Source organism: Equus przewalskii, chromosome 19 (genome assembly GCF_037783145.1).
Source record: "Equus przewalskii isolate Varuska chromosome 19, EquPr2, whole genome shotgun sequence".
Lineage (NCBI taxonomy): Eukaryota > Metazoa > Chordata > Mammalia > Perissodactyla > Equidae > Equus > Equus przewalskii.
The window spans coordinates 55,863,632-55,889,699 of record NC_091849.1 but is presented as its reverse complement, the minus strand read 5'-3'; the positions used below and the strand labels follow the sequence as shown (position 1 = coordinate 55,889,699).

Sequence of the window (26,068 nt, the reverse complement as noted above, 5' to 3'; positions counted from 1 at the left end):
TGACATCAGTATGGCCATTTCAGCTGTCTTTTCTCTAAGTGTATGCATGGTATGTTTATACAGCCTTTATTTCCACTGTTCTGTCTCCTTAATTTGTTTTTTATAAACGGCAATTAAATATTTCTTTCTAATCCAACAATCTTTTTATTTAAATTGGAGCTTTAATTTCATTTCTATTCACAATAATCCCTGCTATATTTGCTTTTACATCTGTCGTAGTCTAAGTGCTTTCCGTGTCTTATTTGTTTGACATCACTGCATTTTTTCTTGCATTCTTTTTTATTGATTATTTTATTGTTCCATTTTTACTGTGTTGTGAAGCTGTGTATTCTCATGCTATGCCTTCATCCGTTGCCCTAGAAATTACAATATATCATTTCCAGTGTTGGATGATGATAGTCTAATGTTAATTGCTAATTCCACTCTTCTCCTGATGAACCCAACTACTTTAGAACACTTTAATTCCATTTATCCTTCTGGGCTTATATGCCACTTTTATTGCATGACTTATTCATGTATGTGTGTGCACATGTTTGTATACATATATATATACATATACATATACATATATATAAATATGTGTATGTATACGTGTACATGTGTGTTTGTGTAACTGTGTATATATTTTATGTGTTTATATATGTGTATATTTGTTGTTAGTGCCATTGAGTTGATTCACACTCCTAGCAACCCTGTGGACAGCGGAGCAGAACCCTGCCCCATCTTTTTGCACCATCCTCCACCTAGCTGTATCAGACAATGCTCCCCTGCTACGTATAGGGTTTTCATGGGCAATTTTTCGGGAGTGGATGCCCAGGTCGTTCTTTCTGGTCTGTCCTAGTCTGGAAGCTCCCCGGAAACCTGTCCACCCTGGGTGACCTTGCTGGTGTTTGAAATACCACTAGCACAGCTTTCAGCATTGCAGCAATACGCAGCCACCAGTGTGACACCCAACAGATAGGTGGTGTGGTTCCCTTACCGGGAAATGAGCCCGGGCTGTGGTGGTGAGAGTGCTGGATCTTAACTGCTAGACCCCTGGGGCTGGCTATATATGTGTATGTATGTCTGTATATATTTATATTTATACATACATAAAAGCTCCAATAAAATCTTGTCATTTTATAAAGGTGATAAGTCATCCAGATTTCCCCATGTAGCTATTATTTCTATTGCTCTGCTTTCTCTTTTCGTGTTTGCGCTTTCATCTGAGAGAACTCTTTCATATTTTAGTTGCTTGAGTTTGTTGGTAGCAAATTCTTTCAGTTTGGTTTTGACCCGTTGGTCTATATTTCATTTTCATCTTTCAAAGATATTTTTATTTGGTATAGAATTCTAGGTTGACATATTTGAAGATGTTATTCAACTGTTTTCTGTCTTGCGTTACTGTTGTTGAGAACTTACCTACCAGTCTGCCTCATGCTCCCCTTCAGTAAATTTCTTCTTTCCTCTAATTATATTCTCTTTAATTTTTGCTATTTCATGTCGACGTCATCAGACGTGAATTTGTTTTTAGTCATCTTTCTTAAGATTGATTGGAATATTGAATGTATAGATCGATGTCTTCCCTCAGTTTTGGGAACCTCGTATCTATTGTTTCTTCATATTTTGCTTTTACTCCATTTCCTCTATTCTCTCCTTCTGATGCTCCAATTAAGTTAATATTAGACCTTTCCTTCTGCGTTCTCTCTCTCTTATACATTCATATATTTTTTCTTTTTTTCTTCATATTTTCTTCTGTAGAGCCTCCAAGTTCATGAATTGTTAATTTAGCTATGTTTTATCTGCTAAGTCTGCCTGTTTAGTTTCTATTTCCTTATTGAATATTTATATTCTGAGTAGTCTTTTGCAAATCTTTAAATGTTACCAATTCCTGTCTGAATTTTTCAGTTTCAAATTTTATCTCCATAGATGTTGGATATCAGTCTATTTCTGATAATTTTCACTTGCGTACTTCTCATGAGTCTGTGCCTGTTTTCTGTTGTCTGTGTTCTGTTCATATTGTTATCTTTATCTGTGTACATGAGTTTCTTTCTTGCTGGACACTGTTATTAAAAAATTACTTGAAGAAGTAATTATTTTTCTAGGATGATGATATCTTATTCCAAAGCGGATACTCCTTCCATCTGTCAGGTGCCCAGCATGCTAGAGATTCAAGAATCGCATTAGTCATATTACAGATGATTACAGGCTACTCAGATGACTAGCAGCCTGGCTGCCATGCATTGAGGGCTGCTTTCTCTTGGGATACCCTTGTTCCTTTCACCCTTTACCCACCCTTGACTCCACATTTTGTCCCTGTAGTTCGAGAAACATTCACCATGCTGCATGGTCCCCTGGCTGTTTCTTCTATGTTGGCAGATGCTCCAAGGGCAAAAGCAAACCCAAATGCTAGATTTCCCTCTCCAGATTTTACTCTTCTCTTGGGTGTTGGCCCAGTAATTCTTCATTCTCTCATTAGTCCTTTGCTGCCTTTAAGATTTTATATGTATTAAATCCAATAGGAGGACTGAGTCAAATTACCCAGTCTGTCATTTATGAAAGCAGAGTCCCTCTCCCAATGCCAATCAGTAATTAATTTTAAAACGTCATTTACTTAAACTTTCAGGATTCTACATTTTGATGCTTTATGGTTCCATGTTACTATATTTTTTTCCTTTGGCTTTTAAAAAATAATTCTCATGCTTATGAAAAGAAAATTATGTTTCCATGTTACGTATTTAAGACAATTTGACACATTCTTTTAGAATCAAACTGTTCTAATCCAGACATCAGTTAGTCACTCTTCTAGAAAATGTAGCCTAAATGGCATTTTACTTATGAGCCTATCTCCAAATACTCTAGCTAAGTTTTCATTCTCTGCTCCCTTGGTAGTTTGCTAATTCTTTTTATCACATTTACCACATTGTATTACCAATTATGTATTTGGAGACAGCTCTTCAGTATTAAAGATTGACTAATATTAATATTTGTATCCACAAAGGCTACTACAGCATCTGGAATTTAGTAAGTCCACAATAAATGTTTAAATAAATTAAAAATATAACTTTTACTTCTAAGTCAGAAATATTAATGGAGAATAATCTCAATGATGTGACACTGAATACATACTCCTTGAATACAAAAACCACAAACCAGTTGTTAAAGGCTCCTTTCTTTTTTGAGCTTTCTTTTTTTCTGCTCCTTTGAATATATAGTTGATCGATCAGAAAGAATCTTGTGATTTTAGGTTTATGTGATTTTAGGCTTATGAGGGATACTCAGCTTCTTTTTGAAAAAGGCATAGAGACATTTCTCCTTCTGTATTATATAAGTATATGTATTATTCACTTTGAATTGATTTAGTGTTCTGAATAAATAATAATGTAGTAGAGATGTTGAAGATAACAAGAACATAGTTTCAAATGTTGTTCTTTGATGTCATAGTTTTGTTTTGTTTTTCTTCGGTGAGGAAGATCGGCTGTAAGCTAACATCTGTTGCCAGTCTTCCTCTTTTTGCTTGAGGAAGATTGTCACTGAGCTAACATCTGTACCAGTCTTCCTCTATTTTGTATGTGGGCTGCTGCCACAGCATGGCTTGATGAGCTGTGTGTAGGTCCACGCCTGGGATCTGAACTTTGCAAACCCCAGGCTGCCAAAGTGGAGCATGCGAACTTATCCACTCTGCCACTGGGCCAGCCCCTGACACCTTAGTTTTTAATCAGATCATCTCTTTTTGAGAAGATTTGAAGACCTTCAGGCCATACAGTTTCTGTATTTTGTTAGTCTACCGCTCTTGATACCAACTCCTATAACCACTGTTACGGATTTTGGGTCTCTGATTTCAATCATTGTACTTGGCTCTCCAGAGATTGAAAATTAAAGATATCTGGAAGAATTTGTTCTGGAGCAAACCTTGGCTCCTTATATCCAGCCAAGGTTTAGGGATCCAGGCTTTAAGTCTACTCTAGTCTACTCTGTTCTGCTTGAAACTTGCTGGGTGTTTTGGGGAAAAACTATAATCTCTAACTAAGAAAAAAGAAAGAGAAAATAAAAAGATATATGTTAAAATTCTTTGAAGAAAGTGGATCCAACCTTAGTCTTGTGACTTTTTTGCTTTACTTCCCAAGACCAAGAGCATCGCCACTCATCATTATGATAAATCCTGTGGAACTTCAGTCTCCAACAGACCTTTAGAATAAATATATTTTGAATGCTGAGGTTGTCTTCTGTAGTCCTTTTTGTGCCCTAAACTTTAAATAGTCTGTTGCTTTTATGGCATGTAAACATTTCTGTGTATTTCATAAGAAATTTTAGGTTCCATGTTTAAAACAAACCGATCAGATATGCTCTCTGCTGAGAGATTTTAAAGGTCCACAGAATAAATCATTGTGTCACTAGTTTTATTTAGAAGTATCACTCAATCTTGTTCCTGATAATAGTATTCAACCTTTTGCTGAATGATTCCAAATTGTCATTGAATATTTTATGTAGCGGTGTAAACATTTTTATATACAGTGATTCTAGTACTTGAAAGTCAGCTGTATTGACTTTTTTTGAGATTTAAACATGAAATCCAAAAGGAGTCATAAATAAAAATTTTTATAAATCATGAACAACTCTTATAGCTTATGGCTAGATAAAGATTAAAATGTTAAGTCTATCCAGCATGTGGTCAACTCAACATGCATGGAAATATTTATGATGTCCAAACTGTTTAAAATTATAAAAAAATTGAGAACAAAACATTGTTGAAAGACATTAAAGAAGACATAAATAATTAAGGGAAATGCTTCCCCTTTTTCTGATTATACAATGTGAAATTCTTCTTTTTTAGTGTTATTTCTAAATGAGATAAAAACTTCATGAAGAGATAGTTCATGGCATATAAATGATCATAGAATCTTAAATTTATCTTCAAATGTCCTGTATTAATTTAGAAGGTAAAAAGCCTGAGTGATTCACGTTGATTTAGATACTACCTATGTTTTGAAGAAGATCCCAATTTAGTTAACATGAAACTAAAACTTTCAGAACGTTGAATGTTTATTCTAGTGAGTTAGGAAGATTATGCTGAAATCTCTAAACTCCAAATGATTTAAATAACCTAAGAAAACTTTATTTTCTAATTGATATATTATATTTATTATTTTTTAAAAGGATATTTCCTTTTTGCTCTGTTCAGAGATGGCTTCTTCCCATTACCTATCTCTTTTCATATGGAAGAATCCCCAACCATTGACCACACCAGGCTGTCCTCTGGGAGGAGTGACTGATGGCTGAGGAAGGAACTGAGCAATCATAACCCAGTCTCTCTCTCCTTCCTTCTGCAGAAAGCTACACTCCCATAGGAGAGGTATATTTTTCTCTGCTCCTCCATGCCCTAGAATTTAATGGGCAATGCTCCCCACCAAAGTGAGGAGATGTTGTAGCACTGTGTGTTACTTGGTTTGGAGGTAAGGTATGTTGAATTCTAGGGTTCACAATTGGAAAATTCACTTGCTTGTATAAATAAGTTATATTTTTGAGTTCCTACTTTATCAGTAATAACATGATGTTTTGGTCTTTCTACTATCTCAGTTTTATTTCTCAACTGATTCTAAATTTCCATAAGGAGAAAGGGTGCTATCTGTTGGAACCCTCTTAGCTTTCTAAGAGAACAGTGAAGAATTCTGCTAAGTTGTTAAGATTTTTGTATTTTTAAAATTTATTTTCTTTAACTTGTGTCTTGATTTGTTTGTATATCTGTTTCCTTAAATTAACAGAAGAAATAAACATTGTGAGTGACAAAGGAAAAAGAACGTAGTTAGGGGTTGTTGATGAAAGTGATAAAAGCTTTCAGCCATTCAAGTTTGGAAGAGATGGAACTGAGTAGAAATAAGAGGAAATTGATTATCGTGATCTGTTAGGGAGAGGCGGAAAGTACAGGTGAGAAGTACCTATTGTCTGGCTAAATTTTGGTACTTTGGGTGAAATCTGTATTTGACAGAGAGTTTCTAGATGTTGCTCAGCCAATTTCCTCTTTCTGGGCACCCAGAAAAAAGAAAAAAATACCTTTCTAAGTCTCCCTTTCAGATAAACTACAATCATGTGATTGAGTTCTGGTTAAAGGAATGTCAGTGAAAATGCTGTCAACTGTTTTCAGGCATGCTTCTTTTCCTTTTCAATGCCTTCACTTATCTGCTATTCTTTATTCTGTCCAGGGTTTATTTTTTGTTATCTGAGTGAAGATCGGTCTGGTAAGATCTTACTCAGCCATTACCACCAGTCAACTTTTAAATGGGTTTATAGTTCATGTATGTTACTATTTCTAGGAAACTTTTGTCTCTGAAATTTTATATTAATACAACTTTCTAGGATCACCATTCTATTTAGTACTAAAAGAAGTCTGTAATTTGTTCAAATTGTATACCTGCATTTATATAATCAAAAACAATGGTTCTAATATGATATATAATCCTTTTCTGCATATGGTGGAATGGTATAAAATGTTATAGTGGAGTTCAAAAAATAAAGGAGATCAGCAGTGACAACAATAATATATTTTGCACAAGAAAATTTTGCCATGGATGCATTTTCTGCAATATAAATCAAATCTCAAAAGTAAACAAGTAAAGCATCAAAAGGCATAAAGCAGGATTTGAGCATAGAGAGAAAGATATGCAAAGGATGGAAGACAAGGCTGTCCAATTTGCCATGGACAAAACCTTGCAGTTTGATAGTTATTTTCTCAATACATTTTATACTTAAATTAAATGCTGAAGTGTTTTATCATCAGGTGTGTCTCTGGCTGTAAAACCTATTTGAGAAAACAAACACATATATATTAGAATAAGAAGTTTAAGGTATTCATTTCTGTTAAGAAAAGGGTGTTATTTCCTAGACTTGTTTCATCTCTGAAATCTTATGACTGCAATCTGGCTTCTTTTTCCCTTATGATTCTACTAAATCTGTTCCATCAAGGGTCAGTTCTTCCCTTGCTAATTTTATTTACATAGTGTTTTGCTTTTAAAAGAATTTGATGTTCCAAGATGATGTTATTTGACAAGGAGTACACATTGTCTGTTTTGATAAAGACTAACTGATGTTTATAAGAATTCAGATGCTTAGTTTATGACATAAGTTTGATTTTTAGAGATATCCCAGTGTCGGAGAGAAACTGAAGGGGATCCTTTAGAACTGTATGTGTTTGCACATATATGCATTTAGATGAAGAAAAAGACTTTACGTTGGGTTTGAAGTTTGCACAGTTTTTTTTTTTTTCCTGAGTGTTCATTATAGATGGAACCTCGTAGTACATTAGAGTATTATTAAAAAATGTTCACTGGCTTGGTGGTCTATGCCTGGGCTTGACTTTCTTCTCTATCTTTATTTTAGAGAAAAACTCTGGGAGACTCTCTTAACCTCATCGTTAAAATCACTGAGATAAAATCAGTGATTATGTTCTTATTGTTTATTGACTCAGAGTGTTAACTTTTTTTGTTCACATTTCTATGATAAATGAATTTGTCCTGCTTTTCATTCATTTGTCCTATGAATGACTCTTAATTGGGAACACATAAAGAAATATAACATTTCTAGAAAAGAGAGAATGTATTTGCTGATGACTTTAAGAATACTAAAATGATAGACTTTTAATTTTTCCATAGTGACTAGCAGGTGTTAAGTGTTTATCAGGAATTTATTATTCAACCAGAGACTTCTTCGGAACATCATCTCTATTTTCTACTATTCTACCCAATAAAAGCAGATGGTCTGAAATTCCTTGATAACGATTTTTCTTACCAGATAAATAAAAGACAAACTGTCTTTAAATATTTCTTGCTCTCAAGATGTTAGTTCTAAGTGGTGCTTTGTGTAATATTCTCAGTGTCTAATGGCAGTGTGGTAGTGAATGTGTGAGAGTGTGTGTGCGTGCATGTGCACAACCACATTTATATACATATGGGGTATGTAAGACTTTATACATACTTTGAGGAATGGTCTGTAAATCATCAAAAATGAAGCTCATCCACTTTCACAAAATAACACAATCTGCCTCTTCTTACTATGTCTTTGATTCCTCTCTTCAAAGCTCCTTCTCTCTTGACTTATATTTCCCGCATGAGAGAAAGGAGAGCGGTAGAGGTGAGCAATGTTCAAAAGCACTTTTTGTTCTTCCTATCCTGGCTTTCCTGAGAAATCACTACTACTTCCTCTTGTCAAAAATCCAGTACCTTTTAAAAGAATCTTTGCATGGAATGCTTCTCAAAATATAGAGATGACATTCTGTTTAGCTATATGACAGTCAATGGGCGTGACAGATGCCAAAAACAGCTTATCTTCATATAACAATGTTTAGATAGCAATAAAGAGGTTTGTGGATTCCTTTTAAAAGTGGGAGATTTTTATTATATGCATCTTTTATTTGCTGCAAAACTTACTCTGCATTTAAAATGGACTTTCATGTGGATTCTTACTTTCAGGGATTTTGTGGGATAAATTGGTATAGTTTGTATCCACTCACCTTCAGGTCTAAATTAGGTACCAGGTGCAATGTAAGCCTACTGGCTGCCATTTCTTTCACAGTTCCTGAGCTGGAGCTGGTAGGGACAGCTGTCTTGCTAATCATATAAACCCAGTTGCTCTGAGTTTGTGGATAAAATAGGTTCTTCTTTTTCTTCTAATTTTCTGAAATAGATAATTCTTTTTATGCCCATAACATGTTTGTTAGATCTATAATATAAATGCTTATGTCTGTGGGTAGATAAATAGAGAGATAAATATGATTAGGTGGCAGCTTGTAGACTTGATTTATTAAATGATGTATACTACCTATGCCCTGCCTGGGATGGCTGGACATGGAGAAGATAGACCAATAGCAGTGTGTCTATATATGAAGTAAGAACACCTGCATTCAGAAAGTCAGTAGGGGAAGAGTCCCATCTGTCCATCCATTCATCCATCCATTCACCAACATCCCTGCATCCATCCATCTCTGTGTATCTAGTTATCTATCAACCATCTATCTATTTCTTTGCATCTATGTATGTATTATATAGCATAACTCTTCTTATCTCATTCTTGAATATGGATATAGCATGTAAATATGCATATATATGCATATTTGTATCTTCAAAATATTTTAAAAGGAACCTGGGAAGAGTGAGTAATATCTTAGATATATAAGGATAAAGAGGTAAGAGAGACAAAGAGAGTTTCCAGTTTCTGTTTTTGAGGTATCGACAGATTATAAAGTTGAATTGGGATGTCAGTTAGTAGTCAGAATTGATATGGGAATTGAAGAGCACAGTTTCTGAAAATTCAATGGCAAAAATTTCTGTTCGCTGATTATAAAACTTGGGAAAGGGTATAACTGTGTTATAAAATACTATTTCCAAGTATAATATAATGTGTATACTAGTTTGGAATGTATAATTGAATGAACACAAGCCCTATACCTAGTGCTGATTTCTTTTTAAATAAGGTTACTTTAACATAGTACATCTTAAAAAAAAATGTTTATTGCATGTGCATTTAAATAACAGTATAGAGTTTTTGACCCTATGGGTTATTTAAAGATGACTTTTTGGGTACCCATAAGAAAAAGTATTTCTGAAATCAAGGGAATAAGTTACACATCCCCAAAACGTTTATGACTTTAATTTTATGAAATTGCATGACTTTGAAATGTCTATACATTGACATGACTGAATGACTGAGCTTTAGCTGTCTTTTAAAAAATAGTCTCCTCCCTTACTAGCTGAAGGCATTATGCACAAATGACTTTAATAATGACTAGTGTTTTAAGGTCACAGGACAGAATATTTTATTCTTCTAATCCATTTGTCCAAAGCAAAAGTGAAAAATTTGATTTGTCAATTAATTTCATTTTGTTAGAAGCATGTATTCTCCCATGTGTAGCTCATTGTCTTATTTATGCTAGCTAGGTGTCATTTATGTGATGTCTTAAAGTATCTTGGACATTTTAATATGAACTGCACACTATTGTTCTAAGCATCTTTAAAAATTCACAACCCTTTCTTTACAACTTTCAAAATGTCTTTCAAATGTCTGCCACATCTCCCACATTTTAATTATACCTTTTCTGTTCTATTTTTATGTAAGCTTCTTTCATCTGTTTATATAAGCATTAGAATTCTTATCCCTGTTCTAAAATCTGTGTTTATAAATTCATGGACTTTGTCTCCACTAGACACACTAGGGGGCTTTCATGTTTATTGGTCTTAAAGACTGGGCTCAAGAAAGCTCATTTTTAATGCTTAGTGTGATAAATACTTGAATCGGCAAAAGCGTGTCTTACCAGAAGAGTAAGCTCCTTCAGGACCCATTATTCTTCGAAGCAGGATTCTTAGAGTAATCTTAAGGAACAGTTTCTGTAAATGATTGGTGATGTATTATATATGATACCAGTTAGAATACATGCTGATTTGATTGTACCACAGTTTTTCCTCAGTAAAATACAGGTTTTCAGAAATACTGTTTGATCTGTGTTCACAATTGAATTTGAAAGTTTAAACTTGATATTCTGAGGCATATCTTTATCACATTTGCCTCAGTTGTGATGGAATTTTAGGGAAAACATAAGACTGCTAAATTTGCTTACATATCCAAGGGACCTTGAAATTACCTATATATGACAAATTCATTTTTTGTAATCCAATATCCCATTTTTTGAGGGAAATTTTCGTTTTCTGAATCCTTCTTCTGAATTTCTTCCCTAAGATTAAAAGCTTAAATAGTTGCTTTAATTATTGTATAAATTCTTTTGTCATTGTGATTTTCATCTTGTATGGGAAAATGTGAGAGGACAAAGTAGATTATAGAATGAATAGCATGGTACTATCCTTATTAGACCTGGGCCAGTAGGGCCCCTCCTCTGAGCTCTGCACTTTACAGAAGCTCCTTATGGTTCCCCTCTGGCTCTGCCTTTCCTGTGGGAGAAAGGGTCTTATACGGCAAAGCTGTTGTGCCCATGTAGAGTCAGCGCCCCCACTCCCATTCTCTAGATGCTGAAGCCCCCAAATCCCTACCCATTTGTTCCTATGCCCACTTCCAGGGCTTATTTAAATATATTCCTCCAGTCCGTCTTCCTGAGGGCAGACCTCACTGCTAGTGTATGAATATCTAGCCTGAAGGTTTCCAAGGCGTGGCTTTGTGCAAGGGATGTATGAGTGAAGCTTGGCGGTATGGGCTGGGTGTCCATCTACCCATGGACAGATTCACACCACAGATGTGTCTACCTCAGTCCTAAAGAATTCTAAGACTTGGCTGTGTGCAAGGATGGAGTTTGGATGTGGGATGGATGTTCACACAAATGTGGGCATGGCCTCTTATAGTATTAGACAGAGCTGAGAGTGAATCTGGCCCTTTCCATACCATTCTGTTATTTAACTGTTCTTGGCTTGGTTTATAACTTTTAAATATTTAACGGATTTCTATTTGTACTACTACATCAGGCTCTGCAAATGGCAGAAATTGGTCTAGACAGAGGTTCCAAATTCTGTTTTCTAAAAGTGCAATATTCACTTTTTGTTAGAGACTTGGATCCTTTTTATTTATAGAATTAAAGATCCTACAGGGAACTTTGAGATCATTTTGTCCACTTGCCCACCTAGAATGGAAAATCACTTTGCAGAATCCATGACAGATGCTTGTTCTGACTCTGTTTTAATATTTTTAGACACAGACAGCTTAACAACTTACAAAGCAGTGCTTCCGATTACTTCGTTAATTTAAATTTTTAAGAAATGATTTCTAATGTTTAGTCTTGTTCTTTTTTTTTTCTCCATTTGTTCATATGAAATAGGGCTCAGTGTCGCTACTGTCCAGCCTAAGCCAGGAGTCAGTAATGGGGCCATCTTCTCTGTGCTGAGACTTCCCTCTGGGAATGAGAATTCACTGATTTTTCTTAGTTTTGCTGTGTACACTTTATGTACTTTTATACATGTCATTCATTTTTACATCCATTCAATGAAAATTTATCGAGTGTCCAATGCCCAAGGGCTTTTTTTCATTTCTTAGCTGAGAAAAGATTCTCAGAGTGCTGTTATTATTTCATGGTATTAATTTCAGTCTTACTAGAATAAAAAAATTAAGCTATACTTTGTAACAAATGTGTTTATTTTTCCAGAGGACAACTTTTGTTTGATGATTAAGAAATTTCTCTTTCAGGCGTTGCTTCTTCATTAAATTTATTTTATTAAAAATTTTGTGGATTTGGAAGAATGATGGAATAATATGCTTTCTTCTAAAGAATTTATGGTGGGAAACAAGGTAGATTGTTAAGAGAATGTAAATGTCAAAATGTAATTGATATAGAAAATCCTGAGGAATCCACACAAAAGTATTAGAACTAATAAAAAAGTACAGCAAGGTTGCAGGATACAAGATTATACAAAAGTAAATTGTATTTCTATATCAGAGATGAAGGATCCAAAAGTGAAATTAAGAAAATAATTCCATTTACAATAGTTCCAAAAAGAATAAAATACGAATGAGTTTAACAAAAGAACTGCAAGGCTTGTATGCTGAAAATTACAAAACGTTGTTAAAAGACATTAAAGATGTAAATAAATGGGAATGCTTCCCATGTTTATGATTTGAAAGACTAAATGTTATTATGATAACAAAATTCCCTTATCAACCTACAAATTCAATGCAATCCCTATCAAAATTCTAGCTGCTTTCTTGCGCAAACTGGCAAACTAGTCCAAAAACTCATATGGGAATCCAAGGGACCTAATTAGCCAAAATAATCATGAAAATCATGAACAAATTTGGAGAACTCACACTTCCTGATTTCAGAACTTACTGCAAAGCTACAGTAATCAAGACAATGAGGTATTGATGTAAGGATAGACAGACAGATCAATGAACAGATTTGAAAGTGCAGAAATAGACCTTCATGTTATAGGCAATTGATTTTTGACGAGGGTGCCAAGAACATTCAGTGTGGAAGAAATAGTCTTTTTCACAAATGGTGATGGGATATCCACATTCAAGAGAATGAAGTTGGACCGCTACCTCACACCATACACAAAAGATTAATTCAACATGAATCAAAGACCGAAATGTAAGAACTGAAATTGTAAAACTCTTATGAGAGTAAATCTTTGTGACCATGGGTTAGGCAATGGTTTCTTAGATATAACACAAAAGTTAAGCGATAAAAACAAACAGATAAATTGGACTACATCAAAATTAAAACTTTTGTGGTGTGAATGATCCCGTCGTGGTAGTGAAAAGAAAACACACAGAATAGCAGAAAATATTTGCAAATTACTTGTCTGATAAGGGAGTTGTAGCCAAGAAGGTAAAGAACTTAGACAACTCACTTATAAAAAGCCAATTAATGCAATTAAAAATGGGCAATGGATTAGAGCAGCCATTTCTCCATAGAATATATGCAAATTACCAGTAATCACATTAAAAGATACTCAATATAATTTTTTTGTTTTGAGTAAGATTAACCCTGAGCTAACATCTGTCACCAATCCTCCTCTTTTTTTGCTGAGGAAGACTGGTCCTGAGCTAACATCTGTGTCCATCTTCCTCTACTTTATATGTGGGACACTTGCCATGGCATGGCTTGCCAAGCGGTGTGTAGGTCTGCACCTGGAATCCGAACCCGCAAACCCTAGGCCACCGAAGCAGAACATGCAAACTGAACTGCTGTGCCACCGGGCCAGTCCCGATATAATTAACTATTAAAATGCAAATCACATTCACAATGAGATGCAACTTCACACACACTAGGATGGCTAAAATAAAGACAGACAATAACAAGTGTTGATGAAGATGTGGGGAAACTGGAACCCTCATGCATTGCTCATGGGATTTTAAAATGGTACAGTAACTTTGGAAAGCAGTTTAGTGGTTCCTCAAAATGTTAAGCATTAAGGAAAAAAATTGTTGTTTATAGGTAATGAAACTTAGAACTAAAAGTGTAAGTGGACTTACACAAGGTCAAGTAATAAGGTAGTGGTACATCTTGTAGTTCCTAGTTTATAATCATATGGATTTGATCAAATGGGTATGTTTTAGCTGCCTACGTTCAGCATGGGAATAGTAATGAAACATGAACTTCATGTTCTAGGAAACTGTCAAAATTATAACATATGACAAAGAGAAATTAGAAGCTTATCCACTGTTGTTTATGTCTTCCTATCTTTAAAAAAAGCAAAATGTCTGTCTGAAATGTGACAAGGGGAGTGCAAATTAAGTTATAAAGTGGAAAGAAAATAATGAACAGTTGCACCATACAGGATTCCTCCTGAGTGGCTGGTACAGTTGTGTCTTTGTTGAGAAGAAATATCTCAAGACCCAAATTTCCAAGCCTACAATCAAGTACCCATTCCCACTGCGTGTTCCTGATTTCTGAGGGATGTAGAGGGATTGTCTCCTGGGCCTTTACCACAAAACGCTTTCTAGTTTATCTTGATAAGCTATGCCATTTGTGAGGCCTGTGGAATCTTTTTGTCCCCAAGCCTAACTTGAGATTAACTTCAAACTGGGTGGCAACCAGACACTGGCCCCTTCCCCTTAGGACCAAGGCTGGGACTCGTTCCTCAAGGATTTACAGCTTCACTGGGGAGGAGAGGCAGAGGTAGACGGACTCAAAGAAAATAAAACATTTCTCACTACGTCTAAGGAAGAGCAATTGAAGATAGGCCCTTAGCCTGCGTTTTGTCCGGGACCACACCACGGTGGTAAGAGGCCCATTCATAGGATGAGGCCAGTCTGTTTTATTACATCAGCTGCATGGGAATAACTAAAACGAGGAAGAGAAAGAAGAAATGAAAAGAGGAACATCACCTTTAAGCACTATAGAGACTTTGTTTTCTCCTAGGGACCCTGATTGTTTGACTTTGATTCCGTAGAGGAGCTTTCCTCTTAGAGCTGGGTAAAGGTGGTTGGGATAGGGAGAAAAGGTTGGTAAACTTTTCCCAGAGATTAGAATTCACCACAAACACCAAGAGCGTAAATTAGATCCTGTCTAATTTTCAAAATAACCCAACAAGTTAGGAGGTGACACACACGCACTCACATATGTGGAATCAGTCCCTTCCATATACTAGTGTCATAATTGGATATTATTTGCATATATTGTATTCATCAAGAACATTGATGCTAAGGAAGATAGACTTCCAATTTATATTTATGCCATTCATAAATACTGCAAAAATATTTAATAACCTCACTTTACCTTTGAGAGTTTGGCTTATTGAAATATACAGATAAGAAATTAGGAATGGTGTGAACAACAATAAAATAAGGACTATTTTCCTGTGATACTTGTAATTATTAGTCACTACATAATTAGCAATTGAAGACAGAGTGTTACTTCTTCTACGTCCCAATGACTCACACGCAATAAGACATGCTCCCTAACATTTGCTGAGTGAGTGGAAGTACTGGATGAGGAAATGGTGCCTTGGAGCATGATGAATGTGAAGCGGGTCATGGTCAGTTCTGTTTAAATACTTTCTGCTATTGACATATTAGGAATTTTTAACTCCAGTGAATAATAGCTCACCTTTATTCAATTCAAGAAAGTTGATTTTTAAACACAAAGAATGCCTAATGCAATTAGACTTTTAAACATCTTGAGAATAAATACAAATTCAAGCACAACTGCATGCAGTGTTTCTGTAAAATTAGTCTAAATGGTGAATAAATTTGGATTTAGATAATTATCACAGTGAAAGCAGTCTTGAAAAAAGGCTTTTAATTTGACCCTCACCACGGCAGCTTGAGCTGATGCTGATTCTCAATGTGTTGTTTTCTTTTTATTAAGATAGTCTATCTCAAGATATCTTTGACAAAACGAAAGTCTCTCGTTTTTTCCATAAGCATAGGATGTGTGTTCTACTTGTGCTTTGGAAATAAACATAGTTGAATATGAATATGAGAAAATCAGAAATAACTTAGTGTGACTACAGACTGCTCCTACTTAACATTAGTGATTTGTTTTTAAAAATCAAATATATTCAATAAAAATACTGAGAGCTTATTTTCTAGTATTTTACATGAAAAAATTATAATACATTACGTGTCAAGTCAAAAGCTTCAACCAATTTCCTATAATATAGCAAAAAAATTACAGTTAAACAGCAGCATATAAGTAACAAGAAATAATGTTTGGTTGTAAAATGTTTAAAATTTCACTTAATGACCACTAAACAATAAGGTTGTAAAACAAAAAGTTACTTTAAATGCTTATCACCTCTTTTAGATGTCACTCCCCTTTCGTTGGGCTTTTCAAAACATGTATATGAGATTAAAACCATTCAGGATTATTAAAATGTTATATTGTGTTTTGTGGAAATAAATGTGAATTTTAAAATATGGTATTGTGTTTTGTGGAAATATGTTTTCCCATGTAAACAATAATCTAAAAATTATTGTATTGAAAGTCACATATTCTATGAAGTTTTTGTATTAAAAAACAAAGACATTCTTCTAGAAAATCTTGTTTGGACAGACAGTCTGGTGAGTAACCCTGATTTTGAGTTTATACTTGAAATTGTCCATTGTAATGAGTGCTTGCAGTAAAAACATAATGAATTTGATGTTTCCCTGACCTCAAGGAAGTCACAGTTTAATGGGGAAAAACCACAAGGTGATAAAGGTGCTGTATTTAAAAAGTACAGAGCACCAAGGAGGCCTGGGAAGGGGTAATCACATGAAGTAAGTGTTCCAGCTGGGCCTGCATTGAAGAAAGAGTAATCCTTAGTTGATCAGAGGAAGGAGGAAAGACCCCAAGCAGAGGCCTAAGGACTTTGAAAGCACCTGGTTTGCTTAGGGACATGTGAGCAGAGAATGCAGTGTTTGCCTCAGGATGGCAAGAGACAGGAAAGGCGTGGTCGATCAATGTTTAGTGACAGGAAAAAAGATTAAGAACTTAACCTTCAGGCAGTGAGAAGCAGGTACACGTCAGAGTGGTGACTCATTCATTCAACAAAGAAAATTTGGATGCTCAGTATAGCCAGGGAATAAACACAATAGAAATACCTCATTCCAATAGAAAAGGGAAATGTGTAACGCTCATAACTGTGTTTTAAAAAGATGACTTGGATGTGAAAGGTAAGTTATACATGGATCTTCAGGGGAAGTAGTTGAGAGGCTTCTGCCATGGTAAGATGGATGGTGACGGGGATTGGAGTAGTGATGACAGAGCCCCTGCAGTGGGGAAGCTGGATATGAGAGGGGCTTCACAGATGGAATCAACTGGACTTGATGGCTACTGCATGTGGAATGGTGAGGACCAGGGAGTAACTAATGTTTCAGTACCTAAGATTTGTGTTCTTGGGTGACCAGGAAAATTGTGGTGGAAGGGAACACAGGGAGAGAGTCGGCTTTAGAGTTAAGGTGAATTTAACTTGAGGTATGCTGAGCTTCACGTGTTTTGGAACTTTTAGAGTGGAAATGTAGAGTAGGAAGTTGAGGAAGAGATTTAAAACTCAGGAAGGTGGTTTGGGCTTGACGTCTGAAAAAATGAAAGATGGTAGATGGGGATTGTGAGAGTGGTGGAGATCCTCTGGAAGTGTGCTCACCTCAGGTCACTTCAAAGAACATGATTTAGTTCCAAGGATGGAAAGAAAGGGGAAAATGTTATCAGGCTGAAGGATCCGCAGTACAGGAAGGTGTCAAGGAGCTTAGAACAGGGCTCAGGAAAGCAATAAACCAGGGCAGCCGTTTAGAGAAGGCTTACACTCACTGTGTTCACGTCCTCTCTACCCAGCCTCTCATAAATCTGCTCCAGTGAGTGACTGAAATCGGTCTTACAAAGACCACCAGCATCCTTCACCTTGCCAAGTCCAGTGGTCAAGACTCAGTGTTCATTAATTAAACTTAGTGGGATGATTCCATTGATTTCTTCCCATTCTTAGGGTACTTTCTGTATTTGAATTTTGTGATCATCATTCTTCTGGTTTTCCTCCCGTTTCACTGTTTGCCCCTTCTTTCTTCATTTGCTGAATCTGCCTCTTCCTGTCTTCATTCACCAGGCTCAGGCCTTGGTAACCTTCCTTCCTCCATCCCAATCCACAGCTATGAATTTGAGCGTCAATCACAGGCTAATGACTCAAAAATTCGTATGTCAACCCCTGGCCTTTTCCCTGCATTCCAGAATTAGGTACCTAATGCCCTATCGTACATCTCCACTTAGATATCATCTAAATATAACACAATACAACTCATAATTTTCCCTGCCAAGCCTGCTGTTAGAATTTGACTTTAGACTTAGAATTTGAAATGCTAGTATCCTGTTGTATTATGGTATACAGATCTCTAACATTTCACCATGGAGAATTCTAAAAAGAAGTTGGAAGTTTTCTATATTGTACTCTTTTATTCTGTTAACACTAATCATTAAAGCTTTGCTTCTTTATTCAAATATGAAGAGCAAATGGTCCAGCCCTGATGGCCTAGTGGTTAAAGTCTGATGCACTCCACTTTGGCAGCCTGTGTTCAGTTCCCGGGCATGGAACCACACCACCCACCTGTCAGTAGCCATGCTGTGGTGGCAGCTCACATACAAAGCAGAAGATTGGCAACAGATGTTAGCTCAGGGCTAATCTTTACCAGAAAAAATAAAAGAAAGCAAATACAAAGAGCAGAAAACATTTTTACTTAGAAACTAAGAGTATAATTTGAAGGTGGAACAAGTAGGATAACCTTTGCTCAGTTATAGTGTGTAAATATGAGTTCTTCATGCTTCATTTATAATGAGGAGTTCTAATCACTGGGCAGCTGAGCATCAGGTATATTATAAAGTCCCTTCTGAAAATGTCCATAAATAAAAGGATTTTTTACAACCTCCTATTGACTTTTGGTTTTAGCTGAGCATAAGTTTCAAAACAACTCAATACTGTCAGCATCCCTGTTATTATGTTTAAAGTTCATTTACGTTTTATTGACAATAACTCGTTTTCTTCCTAGACCAATTCCATGTTCTTTGCTTTAATGTGTTTTACAGTTACACCTTTCATATAAATGTTTCATTTCCAAAGTCTACTTGGTAATTAAATGTATCTTGATTCTTTAAAATTTCCTTAGAGCTAGAGGTTATATTTGCAAATATTTTAAATTTGTCCCTCTTTTTTTAGAATTTTGGAATTATGGGTCCCTGGAAGAGCATGTATTTCACTCTCTGTGAAGAAATTTTGGCATGAAAAGCTTTGTATAATTTGCTTGACTGAGAATATATTTAGTATTATTTAGTATATAGTTCTTTTTTTTTTGAGGAAGATTAGCCCTCAGCTGACATCTGCCACCAACCCTCCTCTTTTTGCCGGGGAAGACTGGCCCACTGTAACATCTGTGCCCATCTTCCTCTACTTTATATGTGGGATGCCTGCCACAGCATGGCTTGACAAATGGTGCATAGGTCTACACCCAGGATCTGGACTGGCGAACCCCAGGCCGCCAAAGCAGAATGTGGGAACTTAACCTCTGTGCTGCCGGACTGGCACTTAGTATATAGTTCTAAGAAGATTGGCTATGTGATTTCTTGGTTAAATAAATGTATGCATACAGGTGATATAGTGCCACGAGGGTAAAAAATGCTAAGTAAAGGTAACTAAACAAACCAAAAATTAGACAAACGAGGAGCATTTAAATGCAAAAGTAAAAAACATGATCAGATGAATATTCTAAACATACACCCACACCCACACCCACACACAGACATGATCAACCTTTTTGCTAGGACCACTTATCTAGGGCTATCCTCTATTCCTCTCTCCCTCCCACTTCACTCTCTATCCATAGTTAGGATAGGATGTCTTACCGTCAAGGTTTATCTCAAGTCTGGTTACTGGTAACTCTTTAACCTCAGTCATGTATGCTAAGGATCCCTCATTATCCCCTGGCTTTTCCTCTTTTCCTTCTATATTTAATCCGCCTCACATGAGGTAGACTAATTCAGTAGTATTTATTGAATTAATGACAACATAATGTCATTACTCTCATTGATTAGCATGATAAAATAACTGACGTACATCATAAGGTCCCTGGATCATGCAAAGTATGTTCTCTTTGAAATGACTAGAAAATAAGTAGTTTATTTTAGAAAGATTACTTAAAATATGTCAGTGCCTAATTTTAAATTTGATTTTAAGAGAAAAACTCATGACTTTCCCATAGAACCAGGTAATTCTCTGTTTGCATGTGTGTAATTATGTGTTATTTAGATTTAAAAATAAGAGCCTCTGTAATGCACCACTTGCAAAAATGAATATAACCACAATAAAATAACTTATGTAAAGCATTAATATGCAGACAGAGCCTAACACATCAGTTTTATAACTATTAATGATTCTAACATCTTATGCCAGCTGTGTCTTGGAGGTCAGAAGAATACTAGGTAGAAGTGTGTGGAGGCCACTGTGAAGTACCCAACACACCTGGTTTACAAGTATGAATTATGAGTGCAGAGAAGATCCCGTGTTAAGAAAGTGACTTGAATATTAAGGTATAAATTCAGATATTCAAATAGAATCCCTTTCACTGAAATTTTACTGATATTTTCAGAATGAGTTTAATCTAAACTTTAAACTATTTGACACTAATCTATCTTGAGGTTATGTATTAAACTACAAATATAGCACAGATATTAAAAATATTTTAAAAAATTATTAGCAAAATGAAGAGCCATTGTTCATATGTAAGAATCGTCTAGTATGATTGCTCAGTCCAGCCAGTTGCATTCCCTCTTTCTCCATAAGGCTTTCTTAACCAAAGGATCAGTTTCTGGCCTCCTCTTAGTGAAATTTTGCCTATGACTCTAGTTCAAAGGTTACTTGGTCCTTTAAGTTAAACAGAGTACTAATGAGAATAATAATAAAAACAGCAATGCTTTTGCCAGGTATTTTTCTAAGCACTTTGCTTATATTAACTAATTTAATCCTCACAATGCCCCAAGAGTTCTTTCCTAACTTCCAGGTGTGAAACTGAGACAGACGTATGCAGCTCATATGCTACAGCATGAGTTTTAACCACTGTCTGGAACTAATTATTTTGTACCAGTTACTTCTAATCTATTGAATCTTGCGTTATTGTTTGCACCTCTCAGTCTCAAAATCACTCTCTCTGTCTCTTTTCGACTCTTCTCCCCTCACTCCTCCTCCTTCTGCCTCTCTCTCTCCTTCAGATCAGAACATTGAGCTAATTATGTTTCTCAGTTCATGTCACATTTCTTATGATTCTTTCATGAAACAGTTTCTTGAATGATAGCTTTTAGTGTTTCTTCAGTTTTACTGCTTTAGTTTTCATCTTCTAGGAACTCCAGTTAAACTTGCCTTGACCCTTCTTTGCCTGTCTTCCACATCTGTCATTTTCTCTCAAACTTTTCAACTTTCTGATTTTATAATGATTCTTAATTCTCTCCTCTATTTCTATTTCTGTTCTTTGATCTATTTAATCTTGTTTTACTTCTAGTTTATTCTTCATTTATGAAATAAATTCTGTTTTATTCCTGAGCTCTTACAGATCTTTTTAGACACTTCTCTAATTTAATTGCTTCTTTACAACCCTTTTCTGTTTCTGATATATATTCTTCTTTCATTGTTTTTATAGTTTTCTTACTTTATTTTCCTTCATTTTTAATATTATATTTTAGTGGTTTTCTGCTTTGTTATCATATGTTTCTCTCCTGTTTTCATTTTCTGCTAATATATTATTGGGTTCATTTTCCTTTTTTTTTGTTTTCTTATGGTATACTTGTACGAGGTTCAACACAATCTGTTTCTCTTGTTAATGTTTAAATGAGAAAGTTTTGCCTGTGCCCTTAGGAGGTGTCTGTCAGAACAGACTGTTCAGCTCGAGTAGCATCCTTGCTTCATGCTCCAGTAGGATTTTTCTTGAAGCAATTTTTCTGCCTCAGGAAGGGACTTCATCCTTAAAGAAGGCAACTTTGTTGTTTGCTGAGGTCCTGGAGTACTTGTGCTACCTTAGTACCTTCAGCTTTTTCCTCATGCATTATGTGGTCTCCATTGTCTACTTCAAACTCACTCATAAATTGGACCTTGGGTGGTCTTGTCCCAGTTTCACAGGTTTTTTTTTCAGATCATGTTGAGCATTCTACTATGGAGGTCATCTCTGCCTTTGAGGATGAATACTTGCTTGAAATGTCTATGTTCTAGGACTATTGGAACCATCAGAACTTTTCGTTTTCATTCTTCCACAATCTCCCCTTAATTACTCCATCACGTAGGACCCTGTGCAGTTGCTGATATTTTCAGTGTTTTGACAAACCCACTTGTTACTATAGGTTCTTGCAGATCACCTGGATTTGGGGGATATCTTCAGAGTTTTTTTTTTCTTTTATGATCCTAGGTGCTCTGTCTTGTTTCTATAAGAGAAGGAGGTAGGGTTAGAAAAGTAAGTGGAGGAACATGGAAGTCATAGAAACATTTCTACTGTTTGTGGCAATGTGCCTGGTATATTTTTTAGAGAAAAATAGCAGAGTTTAGTCAAATTAAGTATGTGCATAATTTATGAACCAAAATTCCACTCTTGTATACATACTCCAAAGAAATTCTCATACGCCTCTTTCATTCCAAGATGGATCCAGTATGGAAAAAGATCAGATTGATTTAGATCTAACTTTTAACTCAATAAGATAGAATACACACCCTTTTCATGTAATATTCATGAGTCCTGACCCAAAATTTACCCACTAAGAAATCCCTCATTGAATTCTAAAATATAGAAATAATACAAAAGTCCAATTTTAATAAAGAAATTAAAACCAAAATAAGAAGACTGGCTCTGCCATCTGGACATTTTTTAAATTGTCTATATTGTCTAAATGTTTTACAATGAGTATGCATTAATTATGAAATAAGAAAAGAATTACTTTAAACTAAAAATTAGAAAAGGAAATGTGCTGTATCCATTGCTTTCTGTGGTTTTAAAAACCAGGCAATTTTGGCATACACCATTCTGTGACTGTGCAGTTGACAAATGTAATTACTGAGCTATTAGTCACGTAGATATGTCAGGGAAGACCAGATAACTCCCTGCAAGTATCAGAAGGGCAAAAGAAATGTCAAAACTTCTAAAAAGAAAGTGTAGGAAGGAACAGAAGAAGCAGTGGAAATGGTATTTTATTCCCTTCTGTTTCTCAGTGGAAAAGTTATTGGAATTAATCATTGATTCATCAAATTGCAAGCATCTAAAAATGCCTAAGGTAGTAGTTTTGTTGAGAGCAAATAATGTCAGACAAATTCAATTTATTTTTATGGGAGAGTGACAAGGGAGAAACTGTACATTTAATAGATTGGAAACTGAGTCGGCGTTTTCAGTGTGTCCCACATTACAATTGCCTCAGCATGCTGGGACGTAGATATTAAGTAGGTGCATGTACCCAAAGGGCAGTGATGAAAAGTTTATTGTCAGTATCAGAGGATATAATGAATATTCTTTCTTTGCAGTTGTCAGAGTTCTGTATGTAAGAATTATGTAAGGAATCGAAAGAAAGGCCTGACTAGAGGGTGCTTCTGGTTTAAAAAGACAGCCAGTTGAAATGACTTGTTGGGGCTGGCCCCGTGGCCGAGTGGTTAAGTTCGCGCGCTCTGCTGCAGGCGGCCCAGTGTTTCATCGGTTCGAATCCTGGGCGCGGACATGGCACTGCTCGTCAGACCACGCTGAGGCAGCGTCCCACATGCCACAACTAGAGGAACCCACAACGAAGAATACACAACTATGTACCGGGGGGCTTTGGGGAGAAAAAGGAAAAAATAAAATCTTTAAAAAAAAAAAAAAGCTATAAGAAATGACTTGTTAATACTCTGGGATAGAAAAGTCAGAATCTGATGCTGTCATACTGAGTAGAAATTATAGACATATTACACATACGTTCTTTTCAAAAACAGCTCAGTTCATTTTCAGATAGTTGTCTTTAGGGAAATTATAGCACGTAACTGGAAAAACGATTGTAAATGACTGTACAAACCAGGCAGTGTCTCATTCGTTCTGGCGTTATCTGGGTGAGCCATGTACTATTACTTCAGAAAGATTTTTTAAAAATTGCACATGGGTCAAATAAACAATCCACTAAGAGATTAATACCTGGAATGCTACAGGGATTTCACATAAGCTATGTGAATCATTTTGGGAAGGATGCTAATTAAAAATAAAATAAAGAAAAAGCTGTTAGATGCAGTGTAGTATTCCTCTTATCTCCAGAAGTAGTCAGACCTTTTAAAAAATAATTGTTTCAAAATGCAATATAAATTGTATGAATTAAGAATGTCCATACATAATAACTATCATCAGCTCTCCTGTCCTCAAAAATAGCAGAATGTTCTTGTTCCTCTCTAATAAAACTAAAAACCACTCATGTTCATGTCTTAATTTAGGTAGTGCTTTGGAATAGTACAATTGGCCAAGAACAAGGAGGCAAGAAATATTTACAGGTGATTTTATGGTAATAATAACTGTCAAATAAACATAAAAGAAACAAGGGAAATGAATTTTTCAAGATTTCTCTAAAACATTGATATATGGGTTTTTTTTTGGTGAGGAAGATTGGCCCTGAGCTAACGTCTGTGCCAGTCTGCCTCTATTTTGTATGTGGGATGCTGCCACAGCATGGCTTGATGAGCGGTTTGTAGGTCTGCCCCTGAGATCCTAACTCACAAACCCCAGGCCACTGAAGCTGAGCATGTGAACTTAACCCCTACACCACTGGGCCGGCCCCCAGAACATTGATTTTACATAGTGAACTCCATTCAGTGACTCTAGTTACATATATTCTTCTCACCATTTCATTCCTACCTTGTTACACCAAGTAAGCATTATTTCTCAGCTAGCCAAATGCAAGTTGGTTTCCTTGTTTGCTTGCTTGCTGCTATGACTGGTTTTGCATATTGTATCTGCTGTTATCTTTACAAATAACAATCAAATATGGCTGTCTCCCTCCCCCACCAAAACCACCCGGTGGCTTCCCATTATAGTCACAATAAAAAGCAGAGAACGTCACATGCCTTAACAAGGCCTTACATGATCTGCCCTATAACCACCTATCAAACCTCTTCTCTGTATTCACATTCTTCAAACACACAGGCTTTCTTGTTTCTTACTATTTCAAGAGGACGTCAAGCTGTTTCTCCATCAGATTGTAAGATCTGATATCTCGATCTTCTCATGGCTTACTCTTTCTCATTATTCAGGGCTCTGCTCAAATATCACCCTATAAATCTAAAGTAATAGCCCCACTCCTTGACTCTACTCTCCTTTATATTCTTAATAGCTTTATTGTGTTTGTTCTTTATCCCCACATATAAATATGCATGTGCACATATATTCATTTTCTAAGTGTTCATTTTCCCCAGCAAAACATAGATTCTATAAAAGCAGAGACATTTTCTTGTTTTCTATCTGTGATATCCATAGTAGAAGTTCAAAAATCTTTGTGGAATAAATTAATTTTGAAAACAAAGAGTGGATAAAATAGTGTACATTTGCTCAAAAATATCTACTTTGAGAACATTCTCATAGGGCAAAACTAGTAATTCCTCTTAAACATCTAGAAAGATAATTTCGTGTTGACGAGTATGAATGATAGCATTTATAGATTTAGTCTTTTATGTGGCTTTTCTATGATTCCTCCCTTTTTAATTGCCTTTCAGATTGGTTAGAACATAAAATGCTATTTATCATTGCTACCCTATTTTAGATAATGGATGAATACTGTTTTCACTTATTTTTTTCTTAGGAATAATTCTGAGTAAAAATAAAACATATAACCTTAAAATATATTTTGTTTTATTCATTGCTCCTGGGAAAATTATGTTTGCTTAGATATAGTAAATAGTCAAAGGACATATTCTTCCTCGTGTTTTGTTTGAGGATGTTAAAAATTAATTATATGCATCGTTTGTTTCCCAGAAGACGGTTACATTTTCAATGGTCCTTTCTTAGTTTTAGTTGACAGAGGTCATCTTACCTCTGGTAGCAGCATTCATGTAGCTGTTAACAAGGTGCCGTTTCAGCCCTTTGATCAAGATTCTTCAAAATCTCATTTAAGAAGGGGAGTAATAATGTCAGCATACTAATGATGACTTCTCATTTCACTTATTGT

At 35.6% G+C, this 26,068-nt stretch overlaps 1 protein-coding gene across 3 annotated transcripts in view; it reads left to right on the top strand.

Annotated features, from left to right (window-relative positions):
- Nucleotides 1-26,068, top strand: part of KHDRBS2 (KH RNA binding domain containing, signal transduction associated 2) — a 551,264-nt gene that overhangs the window by 53,702 nt on the left and 471,494 nt on the right. The window lies entirely within an intron of this gene.